At 49.0% G+C, this 12,103-nt stretch overlaps 1 long non-coding RNA gene across 1 annotated transcript in view; it reads left to right on the top strand.

The window, feature by feature from the left end:
• Positions 1-85: 85 nt before the first annotated feature.
• Positions 86-12,103, top strand: part of LOC148121413 (uncharacterized) — a 43,843-nt gene continuing 31,825 nt past the window's right edge. The window contains exon 1 of the long non-coding RNA XR_015738376.1: positions 86-2,201. This is a non-coding gene — a long non-coding RNA (uncharacterized LOC148121413). The remainder of the gene's footprint in view (positions 2,202-12,103) is intronic.

The raw sequence follows: 12,103 nt of genomic DNA, 5'->3' as shown, positions 1-12,103 counted from the left end.
TCACTGCCACCTTGTTTGAAGTTGAACTGTCAACTTCCTCCTGGTGAAACCACCTGCCCCGATTTGAATGGAGGCCTGAGCCTGCCGGCTTCCTGCTTGAGATGCTTAGAGCTGTGATAGTGCCCATCGGCCGTGCTCATGCCTGGACAGAGCCAGGTGTCCTCGTGAGATGCGGGGCAGGGATAGGCTGGGCACCCAGAGAGAGGGTATCTGAGGTGAGAAGGGTGGACCGGGCAAGAGCGCCAGACAGTCTTCTGAGTGGGGCTGGGTCTGTGGGAGGTGGGAAGGGGGTACACTTCAGGTCTAGTGGGGAAAACAGACATGCTAGCCTTGTCAAGCCCCTCTTTCCCTCCACCCCCGCCATGGTGGACCACACTGAAAGTCTGTAGTCTGCCTTGAATCCCGATGTCAGTATTTTCAACCTTCTTAATGCTGCAACCCTTTAATACAGTTCCTTATGTGGTGACCCCCCAACTATAAAATTATTTTTGTTGCTTCTTAACTATAATTTTGCTACCGTTATGAATCATATTGTAAGTGTCTGTGTTTTCTGATGGTTTTAGGCAACCTCTGTGAAAGGGTCGTTGGACACCCAGGAAGTTTGACCCATAGGCTGAGAACCGCTGCCCTATGGGGAATTAAAACAAAATAAAATGGCCCCCACAAAAAACCCAGCCCCAAAAAACAGGGTCTTGTTAGGTACCCCATGCTAACCTGGAATTTATGGCAATCCTTCTGCCTCAGCCTCACAAGTGCTGGACTTAGAAGTGTGAATTAACTATGCCTAGGAGTCCATGAGTGATATTTTACTAGTAAGTACAGTGAGGAGAGTGTCTTCGTGAATGTTGGATTTGCACCAGTGTGGTTAGGCACAAGTGTGTATGTGTGTATGTGTATGAGAGAAACGGAGATCTCTTGTTGGTGTGAAATCCCCATACTGGGTGTATGATCTCTATGTTAGGTTTGAGATCTTTATGTTGGGTATGCGATCTCCATATTGTATGGTTTTGAAAATCTGGACTCATTCATTCATTCATGTATTCATTCGTTCATGTATTCATTCGTTCATGTATTCATTCGTTCATGTATTCATTCGTTCATGTATTCATTCGTTCATCAAACATTTACTTTATGCAAGATCTAGAAATGCAGCCCAGTGGTGGTGGCACACGCCTTTAATTTGAGGCTAACCTGATCTATGAAGTAAATTCTAGTACAGCCAGGACTATCACACAGAAAAACCATGTCTCGAACAAAACAAAACAAAGCAAAAAAAAAAAAAAAAAAAAAAGAGAAAAAAAGAAAAAAGAAAAAAAAAACAAGCAAGCAAGCGAAAAGAACTAGAAATGCAAGGATGAGAGAGAGGCACAGTCCCTTCCTGCTGTGACCAGGGGACTCTTAGGACTTAGGGTTCCTGTTTGACGGTTGGTGCTGGGGATGGAGCCCGGCCTCTCGCTTATGGGGCAAACACTCTACCAACCGAGCTACATCCCCGGCGCCCCTTTTCTATTTCTTTAGTGCCCTTCACAGCCTATTCCCTCACAGTTTACAGACAGCAGCTGGGAAGAACTCATCTTCACGGTCCACTGACCCCAGCCAGGAGGGATGGCCTCAGTCAGCATGGGAATGCAGCTTCCAGTCTCACACACGTAGAAATCCAACATCCCCCTTCAGAGCCCCCATACTCTTTCTTTTTTATCAAAGGCAACCCAAAACCCGAGCTTTAGGCTTATTTTCAGTCTTGCCCTCCGCAGGTGTGAGGGTCATCTACTAAGTGGCTTCCATTCTGTGTTCCATCCTTTGTAGAAAACTGAAAGTATTACCCCAGTTACTGGCGGCTCTGTGCCTGCGGAACCCTCGTGGTACGGTCCCGCCACTCCCGGGTCTGTGGTCCTCTTGCAGCCCCTGGCCCCTCCCCCTACAGCCCACTAGTAATTACCCCGCGAGGTGGTTCCGCCCCTTGCATCCCTCCAGGACCCTGGCCCTGGTGCCCCCACTCAGGCCCCAGATCCCAGGCGACAGTTTCCTGTCCTAACACCCGCTCTTTCCATGACACAAGAGGAAGTCAGCTGAGCTGGTTGGGTTTTCCATGCCGCTGCTCGGTGGAGGCCGAGGTTGGGGAGGGGTGGGTGAGCCCCCTAGGCCAGTGTCAGAGCCTCCGCGGGACAGACAGACGCGCCCTATTGACCGGGCTACACCAGGTAACCTCCCGAGAGCTGGAGAGTTGCTCGACTCCTCTGGTTTGAACCACTCCTCAGTGATCCCAGACACCTGTCCTTTTGGAAAGGGGAGTGGAGGGAGTTGGCAACTGGACACTCGGAGTGTGGGGGAAAGGGGTGGAGTCGAGGGTAGAAGGAGAGCTGGGAGGCTGAAGGTGCTTAGAGCAGTAGCTGGAATCGCCTTCTGTACTTGGCAGCTTTGAGCATAACCAGTGCAGACTGGCTTTCCAGTTTCCCTACACAGCTTCGGGAGTGCACCCCTCCTGGCCCAACTTTGCTCCTTCCCTGGGAGTGGAGTGTGTGTGTGTGTGTGTGTGTGTGTGTGTGTCTGTGTCTGTGTGTCTGTGTGTGTATGTGTGTATGCACACGGAAGGGGATGGCACCACGCTCCCCTACTGAAGGGACTGTCTGTGTGAGGGAGGGCTGCTGGCCCTCCAGCACCTGCCATTTGAAGTGTGGCCTTTGCTCTGGGACCTTAGGTGAGTCCTGTCATGCTGGAGTCCTCAGTTGGTTCCTGTGTACCATGAGGATGACCCTGAGATCAGCTGTTTTCTAGACACCTGCCTGTCTCTCTCTCTCTCTCTCTCTCTCTCTCTCTCTCTCTGTGTGTGTGTGTGTGTGTGTGTGTGTGTGTGTGCCAGATGCCCTCAGAGGAGGGGCTTTCTCTGTTTGGGGACCTAGAGGATTTACATCTTGCTGGTGGGAGGGCATCAGCTTGAACTTTTAAGCAGATGTAGAGAATCTGGAAGCAGGGTACTTTTCCTGGGCCCCTAGAGGGGCTAGCTGCTCAGTAGGCTCCCTACTGCCTCCTTTGGGACAGAACCAGACGCTCATATCTATGGTGAAACTGAGTCACTTAATGAAGCAAATTACCTAAATCCCCCTTGTGTGATGTGTTTGAAGAAGGCTACCCTGTGATATGCCCCCAGGCTCAGAGGGACAGGCGAAGAATCCATGGTTGTAGGCTTCCAATGACAGCTTTTACAGTTGGATAGAAACAGACTTGGGGTCTAGAAGCCAGCCTATAATCTGTGTGGGATCTTAGGCAAGTTACTCCCCTTTCTGAGATCCATCTTCTTCCATCACAGGGCTTCTGGAAGCTTCTGTGGTGATGACACACAGGGCTAGTGAAGCACAAAGTGCCCCAGTGTGAGGCCAGGCACCTCAGGCTTGTTCCATGCTGTCCCACAAGGGGTGCTATGTGGAGGCTATTGGATGAGGGGCCCAGCCTCCCACCCCCACTGTCCCCACAGCTAACCCACAGCTCCAATTCACACTTTCTTTCTCTTATGAGTGACATTGAGCTTGTTTGACCACAGGGTAAACATTTGAGTGGAGAAAACGTGCCTCAGGACACAAGCCCATGGGCTACCTACTTGACCAGTGAGGTTAGGTGAATTCCCCAAGGTGCACAGCTCACCCACAGTGAGGTTTGAAATATACCTCCAGGTCACCTAGCAGGCGAATGTCCCCTTTTCACATGCCACTTGACTTTTATTTCAGGTGAGTGCACCCATTTGGACAGGAACTCTTGTGGGTTATAGTAGAGATACCACTGGGAGACCACAAGTCTGCAGATCCTGCTATGATCTTGGTCTGGCTGCCGTCTATAAAGCAGGTGGACATACAGAGCCTGGGTTGTGAAGTTGAACCAACACACCTGTAGGAATGCTCCTAGTGGGCCCTCTAGATGGTGGAGAGCCTCATGGGGCAGGGCGGCAGTCCTCACTCTTAGAGCAGTGGACAATCCCAGCCCCCTGGAGCAGTGTTGTTCCTGAAACTCGTTCTGCCTCTTTGATCACCCAGCCTAGACTTGCTCTCCCAAGTACCCGGCCTGGGGCACAAACCCTGCTCTTGAACAAATGAAAGTATGGGTGGTAGGGGATCATGCAGCATGGGTACACACAGCAGCCTGGACCCTGGGAGTTCCCGCCAACGTGGCAGTCTCTCCCAGGAAATTAGGATTGCCTGTGGAAAGGATCAACCTGAGGGCACTGTGGAGAAGATGTAGCGATTGGCACCTGTGTGGAAGTCAGGGAAGGTGGAAGGGTTTAGGTGGCAGGATGGGTTTCCTGGACTGAGGGAAGAGTGAACAGAAAGACTTCTGGGTCCTGCTAGGTAGTAGCCAGTGTGGGATAGGTGAGAAGGGCAGAGGTAAGGAGGGGACAGGTGAGAAAGGCACAGGTGAGAAGGGGACAGGTGAGAAGGCACAGGTGAGAGGGCACAGGTGAGAAGGGTATAGGTGAGAAGGGGACAGGTGAGGAGGGCACAGGTGAGAAGGGCACAGGTAAGGAGGGGACAGGTGAGGAGGGCGCAGGTGAGGAGGGCACAGGTGAGAAGGGCACAGGTGAGGAGGGGACAGGTGAGAAGGCACAGGTGAGAAGGGGGTAGGGTTGAGTCCTGAGTCAGGACTCAGTCCTACCAGCGGTGTGTCTGACATGGAGGCTGTCCCTAGACCCCAGTTTCCCTGAGATACAAAGGACCTTCTCCATCCAGCTGGTCATTGAGATTCCTCGGTCTATGACCTCACGGGGTCAGAGTATCGTTTAGAAAACTGGTCAGTACCTGAGCAATCTGTGAAAGTTTTCTTAAAAGAACCAGATGTTGAAAACCATAATACTCTTATAATACTCTTTCAAAAACTCACTCACAGGGCCAGCGAGATGGCTTAGCTGGTAAATGCCCTAACTACCAAGCCTGACACTCCGAGTTCCACCTCAGAAACCCACATGGTACAGGCACACGAGTGGCTCCTGCAAGTTGTCCTCTGACCTCCTTCCCTGAATGCTCTCATCTCTCCCACACTAGCTACTACCTATCAGGACCCAGAAGTCTCGCTGTTCACTCTTCCCTCAACCCAGGGAGGAGTGATGTGCACACACCCAAACATATACAATAAATACATGTGACTTAAAACTAGGTGATAGTTTTAAACGGTAGGAGGCTCATCCACAATGTTTCCTTAGAGAAACTTACTGGGTGGGAGGTAGGGTCCCATGGAAGGGTATTTCAGCCACTCAGAGGGAAGGGAAAGAACAGGAGAAACAAAAGGGAATTCCAGCCCTGCCACACTCCAGAGCCCTCAGAAGAGGAGACAACAGGCCTGAAGCTGTTACTGAGGCTGAGGCAAGAGGATACAGTTAGTGAGACTTTGTCTCAAAGACAAAAAGTGAGATGAGGGCCTAGGATGGAGGTCAGCGGCAGAGCGCTTGCCTAGCATGGGGCAAGCAATCCTTGCGCTGAGCAAAGAAAAAGATAAAAGGCCAAAACACCCTGGAGCACTGATGTAGATGTGACCAAACTTTATAATGGTTTGTGCATTGTCATCTATCTGAGTCAAATACGTATGAAATGTGTAGCTAGACAGGGTTTCTATAGCCATAGAAAGGATTTTGCACAATTCTGAATTAAGGATGATGCAGTAATTGTGGGGTGGGCTTGAAAGATATGGAAATAGGCTTGAGCGTGGGTAGGCTTTTGCTTTTGTGGATGATGCCTACATTGTTTAATTATTTTCAAAGCAAACATATATCTTCCAGAAATCATTTAGAGATAAGTTACAAGGCATCTGCAGAAAAGCTCTTAATGATAATCGTTGATGTGTTTGTGCAATTGTCCAAAGCATTTGAGATCTTTACAGCATGGTTTTCCTTGCTAAAAAGAATAACTGATGCTGACTGAGGAAAGTCAACAAACACAGTGGAACACAAAGTAAAAAGTAAGCGAAACTGCCCACAATCCTACCATCCGCATATAACCACTGCAAACGTAGTAGGCCGTATGTAAGTTTGTTTCTCTTTTTTCTGTTCCTAGTTACAATCATTACATTAAGTTTCAAAGTCGGCAGTGTATATAAATGATATATAATATAATCTTTTATATTTGTATTACACACATATGCATACACAGACACAAGTAAACATAAATATGTATTTTTTTTGCAGTGCTGGAGATGCATGCAGGAACTCACTCTTCTGAGCTATAGTCAAGCTCTTATTTAACCTTTGAACCTGCCTTGCTAAATTTGTTTGTTTGTTTGTATTTGAGTGTGAGTGCAGGTATGCCTCAGCACCAGCATGCAGGTCAGAGGATAACTTGTGAGTCGGTACTCACTTTCCAATTTGTTGAGGGAATCTCCCTCTTGCATTTATTACTGAGACAGTGTCTTCACTGTGTAGCCCAGGCTAGCCTTAGCCACACAGAGATCCACCTGCCTCTGCCTTCCGAGTGCTGAACTTATAGGTTTGTGCTGCCATGCCCCGCTGGCAGGGTCTGTCTGATTTCTGCTGCGCTGCATACTCCAGGCTAGTAGGCCTAGCAAGCAGCCACTGATTCTCAGGTCTCCTCCGCCTCCCCTCTCACGGCAGAATGCTGGGATTATAGATGTGCACTGCTCCATTTGATTTTGACTTTCGATGTGAGTTCTAGGAATAGAGTTCAGGTAATCAGGTTTGAGTCACAAGTGATTTTTACCTGATGAGCCATCTTCTCAGTTTGAATCTTATGCACACACACACACACACACACACACACACACACACACACACACAGAGAGAGAGAGAGAGAGAGAGAGAGAGAGAGAGAGAGAGAGAGAGGAATTCTTATTGTGGACATTTGCGGTTATTCTTTTGTGCTTAAAATAACTGTACTATATTTGCACAATAATTTTTTCAAAAGATCTAAGGTCTCTATTTCCCCTTAAACAATATTATTTCAATCAAAGGTTCTGATGATTTTAAACAGCAACATTTTTAATATGTGAGATGAATGGTGATATACTGGACTTACTTAAAAAGGGGTGACCTGAGTAGGTTTGTAGCCACTGCTGGGATCATTGAGGGTATCCTGAGCATCCCAGAACTGTGAGGAATGGATCTATCTGGGGATGAATTTCAACCAACCCTGATGGCACAAACTTGTAATCCCAGCTACTCAGGGGGTTGAGGCAGAAGGATCACAAATTCAAGGCTTGTCTGGATTACAGAGTAAGTCTGGGCTTAGCTTGGACTGCATAGTGAGGCCCTGTCTTTAAAAGTGGAAGGGGCCGGGTGGTGGTGGCACACGCCTTTAATCCCAGCACTCAGGAGGCAGAGGCAGGCGGATCTCTGTGAGTTCGAGGTCAGCCTGGTCTACAAGAGCTAGTTCCAGGACAGGTTTCAAAGCTACAGAGAAACCCTGTCTTGAAAAATGAAAAAAATGGAAGGGAACACATGTGCATGTGTTGTGATAAGAAAGAAAGGAAAGGAGGAAGGAAGGAAAGAAGGGAGGGAGGGAGGAGGGAAGGAGGGAGAAAGGGACAGGCAGACACTTTCTGTGGCGTGCTGAGTGGCAGACTGCAGTTCCCTTTGGTCGTCACCCCCCTCTGAAGGTCCAGGTTGTGGTCTGTCAGCAACGAATAGGGTGAAGCCTGTGAGGAGCCCTTGCCTTGGCCCGGTGGTAGTGGGGGACTCAATGTGGCATGGAGCGTGGGACTCTGCTCGGAGCTCCACACTTTCCAGCACCCAATCCTTCTGGGAGGCCCTGTGTTTCTGACTTGAATCTCTGTGTAGCTCAGGGTCGTGTCTGGCTGGCTGTAATGGGTGATGCAGAAATATATATCTATTGGTTTTGCATGTATGATATTCGTGATGATGATGATGGGGGGGCAGCATCAGAGGTGGTGATGATGTCCTGAAAATGGTGCTGCTGTTGGTGCTGATGATGGTGAGGATGGTGTTGGTGACTATGACAGTTACAATGGTTTTCATGGTGCTAGGAGTTCCAGGAGGGCTTGACTGGAGCTGAGGTGGACATTTTAACCTTAGTATTATGACTTTGCTCTAATTTGTCCTAATTCAATACACTAGAAATCAAATTCTAAACATACCAAAGTCACGTTTTACCAAGTGATAGCAAGTTTTGTTTTTAAGTCAGGCAAGATGGCATGTACTTATAATTTGAGCACTTGAGAAGTGAGGCGGGAGGATTAAGAGTGGGAGGTCATTCTTGGCTCTGTAACAAATCTGGACTACAGGAATCTTTCAAAGAAACATTTTTGAATTATTTATTCATTTTTGTTGTTGTTTGAGAGAGAGAATTTTGATGGTGTTTACTTAGACTATAAATCCACTGAGTTGTTTTAGCCAAACATCACAGAGTGAGTAACAATGCTAATGCTTGGAGACAGGAGTAGAAACATGAGGTCCACTGACGGACTCTGGCCACCCAATAATACCACAGAGCGGGAGCTTCTCATTCCTGCGACTGACGTCACAGATGTGCAACCACGGAGCTGGCACTTAGGCACAGTGCCCACATTAAGAGAAAACTACTTAAATATAGATGCGTCCAGAGAAGTGCATATACCATCACTGACCAGGTGACTTCACAAACAGGGCACACCCGTGTGAGCAGTGCCCACAAGCCCCACTGTGTGCTTGTTCCCACTTGGTGCTTGTATCCATGTGTCTATTAGTCTTTTGACATGTTTGACCTGTTCTTGAATTTTCTCTGAATGTTATCAGCCTGCTTGTATCCTTTTTCTTCTGAATTTACCCATGGTAGTTTGTGTAGGGGGTGCTCTTTCTCTCTTTCTGCTTGTATTTAATGCATGGTCAAGCAACAGTTGGTTGGTACACTCTACCGAGACGGGTGCGTGTGTTGTGCAAATGCACACTATCTACCCCGAAGCTCTGCTGCCACCCACAGATTGCACATCACAGAGTAAATAGGGCTTTCAGAGAGCTGGAGATCGGGGAAGGTGTAAAACACACAAAGCCACAGCGGCGTCAGAGACAGTGGCTTTTCTGCTGCAAAGTGGCCTTGAGGGTGGGGCGAGCTGTGGGCCCGTTGGTCCTGGTGATTGGCTTTCGCGCTGCATTTTTGTACAATGCGTTCTCAGTAATGTCTCACGGCTCAGCCCTGGCAGGTGGTGGTAGTACCTCTTCTTAGGCTAGAAGTGAGGGAAATAAGCCCAGGCTAGAGGAGGTGACTCCAACACCCCACAGAGAGACAGGAAAGCTCAACTGTCTTCTTATCTGGGTCCAGCTGCCTGGAGACTCTAGGGGACTCTTGCCTGGGTTTAGGAGCTCTTCTGTGTCTCCTTCCCTGGGGACTTACAGCTTAGGGGTTTAAGCCTCCCCCTGAGAAAGATTTAAAACTTGAAGGTAACCCCAACTTTTTGACATAGCCCAGTACATTGTCTGCTGGATATGAACTGCGAAACAGAAAAAAACGTAAAGACAACAGCAACAATCGCTTTATAAGGTTCTAAGTGGGTTTATGGTTTTGTGTTGAGCCACATTCCTCGCTGCTCTGGGGCCCTATGGGTATTATTAAAGGGAAATGAATTTCTTTTGCTGTTTTGGAATGAGACTCCTCTGCCTTCCCCTGAATATCTTTTTATTTCAATTGCAAATGAGGACGGTCCTTGCTGCCCTGCCCAGGAAGAACATTGGTTACCCTTAACAACAGCTCCTGCCTATTGGAGTCAGTTGCTGATGGTGAATTTTTACCGTGACCTCTCTAGTCAGTGTCATTTTCACAGCAACACAAGATAGCCAGGTAAACTTTGTTTCACTTCCTAGGGAGGTGAGGTGGCCCATCTGTGGTCATGTGACAAGCTAAGGAACCAACAGGGACCCAGGATGCTGATTCTAAGCCCTGGGGGTGCCACACTGGGCACTGCCCACTAAAGGAAGTCTTCTGTTAGGACACACCCAACTCTGCGGCCTTGCAGCATGAAACGTAGGTTAGAAGGGCCAATCGTGTTGGGGGATGTTTCCTAGACACACAGGAGGATGGTCAGGTCGGTGAGAGCCCTTGGCTCCTTTGTCTGGCCCTCTTCAGGACAAAGCTGGGTGAGGAGGCTGGGAATGAGGAAAGTAGGTGTTGATGGAGGGCCTCAAGACACGCTTGATCTAGATGCCCTGTGAGGCCTCAGGGTTGACTCACCTCTGAAGCGGTTTCTATCTTCTGGGAGACGGCCCCTGGCCAGTCTGGAAGCTCCTTTCTAAATGAGGCAGGGGCACCAGAAACCACCTCTTGGAGAATCCTTCATGCTGAAAAACACTTAGTGACCTTGAGGGTAGAAAACTGCTTGGTGGGGAGGGTCCCCATTAGCCACAGATTTCTAGTTATGGATTACTCTGAAGGGAGACTTCTGGGGACTTGTAGAACTGCTTTTGTATTGTGCAGAAGTGGGGGGAGTTTAGAGAACTGGGGAGGGGGGTTGATATCAAGTCAGACAGGGTTGACTGCTGGGAGCCTCCCGGCCCGTAGCTCTTTTCTGCTTCTTCTGAGGGCTGCCTCAGGCTGGGAACATTTCCAAGGTTCCCTCAACCATGAGTGGAACCTTAAGGGCCTGCTTGCATTCTGGGATTCTCCTAGCTGCCCGGCAGTCTGTGAGTGCAGCGTTGCCTTTTTTTTTTTTTTTTCTACATGGGAGGCTCGAGCTGTGAGCTCAGGCCTGTTCTGCCCTCACACCCAGGAAAGGCTCTGTGAGAAGGGTGGGTTTGTGTTTTCTTGGTTTGCTACAGAAAGCACATTTGCTCTCTGCTCAAGAAACTGCCAAGCCCTGTGAGCCATCACTTGCTCTCCCAGAGGTGACAACAGCCTGGATTTCCGTCCCCTCCCCAGTGCTGTGCCGAAGCATCCCTGGGTCTGGCTGCTGCGGCCTGTTTTATTCCTGTTCAGGGCTGACAGGCAAGAGGAAGCCCCCAAGGTCGTGTGCCTGGGATGTCAGATTCTGGCCCCTGGGTCCTTTCTTCCTATTATCCCCCAGTCTCAGCCTTCCTTGTTGCTGTGACAGCAACAACCAGAAAAACCATGCTAGAGGAAGTTAATATTTTCTAGTACTTTCCTTGCAGCGGCCACCTAACCTATTGTTGCCTGTAGCCCTTGAAAGCGCAGGGAATCTCATCTGGATGTTAACAGTTCCGTTCCTTGTCTGACCCCAGAGAATGTGTGTCCTTCCTGCTCATCTTGTTCCCTTCTGGGAAAAATGATTTTATTATTTAAGACAGGATCTCATATATTCCTAAGCTGGTCTTTGACTTGCTAAATAGTCTAGGAGAACTTTGAACACCTCACCCACCTGCCTTCAAATCATTAATACTGACTGGGATTCTAGAAATATACCACCGTGCCTGGCTCAGGGTCTAACTCAAGGCTCCTAGACACTCGGCAAGTACTCTGCTGACTGAGCTATCCCCACCCTCACCGCGTTTCTGAACCACCTGCTCAGACCCCAGGAGTAGACCACTTCTGTGCCAAGCCAAGGTCTACCTCCAGCTCCTCAAAGTGTGAGACAAGAACAGTGGGTCTTGAGGGCTAACTCCCACACCCTGCTCCAGCTTCAGGTGACAAACAAACCTGAGACACTAGAGAATTTGAGGATCCAAGCAACAAGAGGAATTGGACCACAGCTTGATCCGCTGGAGGGGCTGGCCCGCTCTGTTCTGAGAAGTGTTTCTTCCCCTGAAGTGGGGGCCCCTTTTGTGGTACTGAGGATCGCACGCAGACCCTCATATGTGCTGGGCAAGTGCTCTAGCACTGAGCCACACACCCAGCTCCTTATCTTTTTACCTTTTTTTTCTGGAGACAGAAGCCCACTAGCTTTCCCAGGCTGACTTTGAACTCTGTGGCTCAGTCTAGTCTCAAACACATGATTGTTCTCTGTGGGCTCCTCAGGGCTGGGATTATAGGCCTGTGCTACCAAACCTTGTGTGGCATTCTTGATGTTCAGTGCCTTTTCTTTGTTTCTAGGGTCTTAGGGCCTGGAGCATGTGGGCTTGGGAACTCTTGTCTTGCTCGACCAGATAGAACTCTTAGGGTATCCTGTGGGCACCAAGGGGGGTGGTACAGGCACCCCAGGTTCTCAGAGGAAACAAAAGATCTATAAGTGA

The sequence above is a fragment of the Myodes glareolus genome, chromosome 7 (assembly GCF_982192425.1).
Source record: "Myodes glareolus chromosome 7, mMyoGla1.1, whole genome shotgun sequence".
Classification (NCBI taxonomy): Eukaryota; Metazoa; Chordata; class Mammalia; order Rodentia; family Cricetidae; genus Myodes; species Myodes glareolus.
Note: the sequence above shows the minus strand (reverse complement) of the source record. Positions and strands in the feature narration are given on the sequence as shown.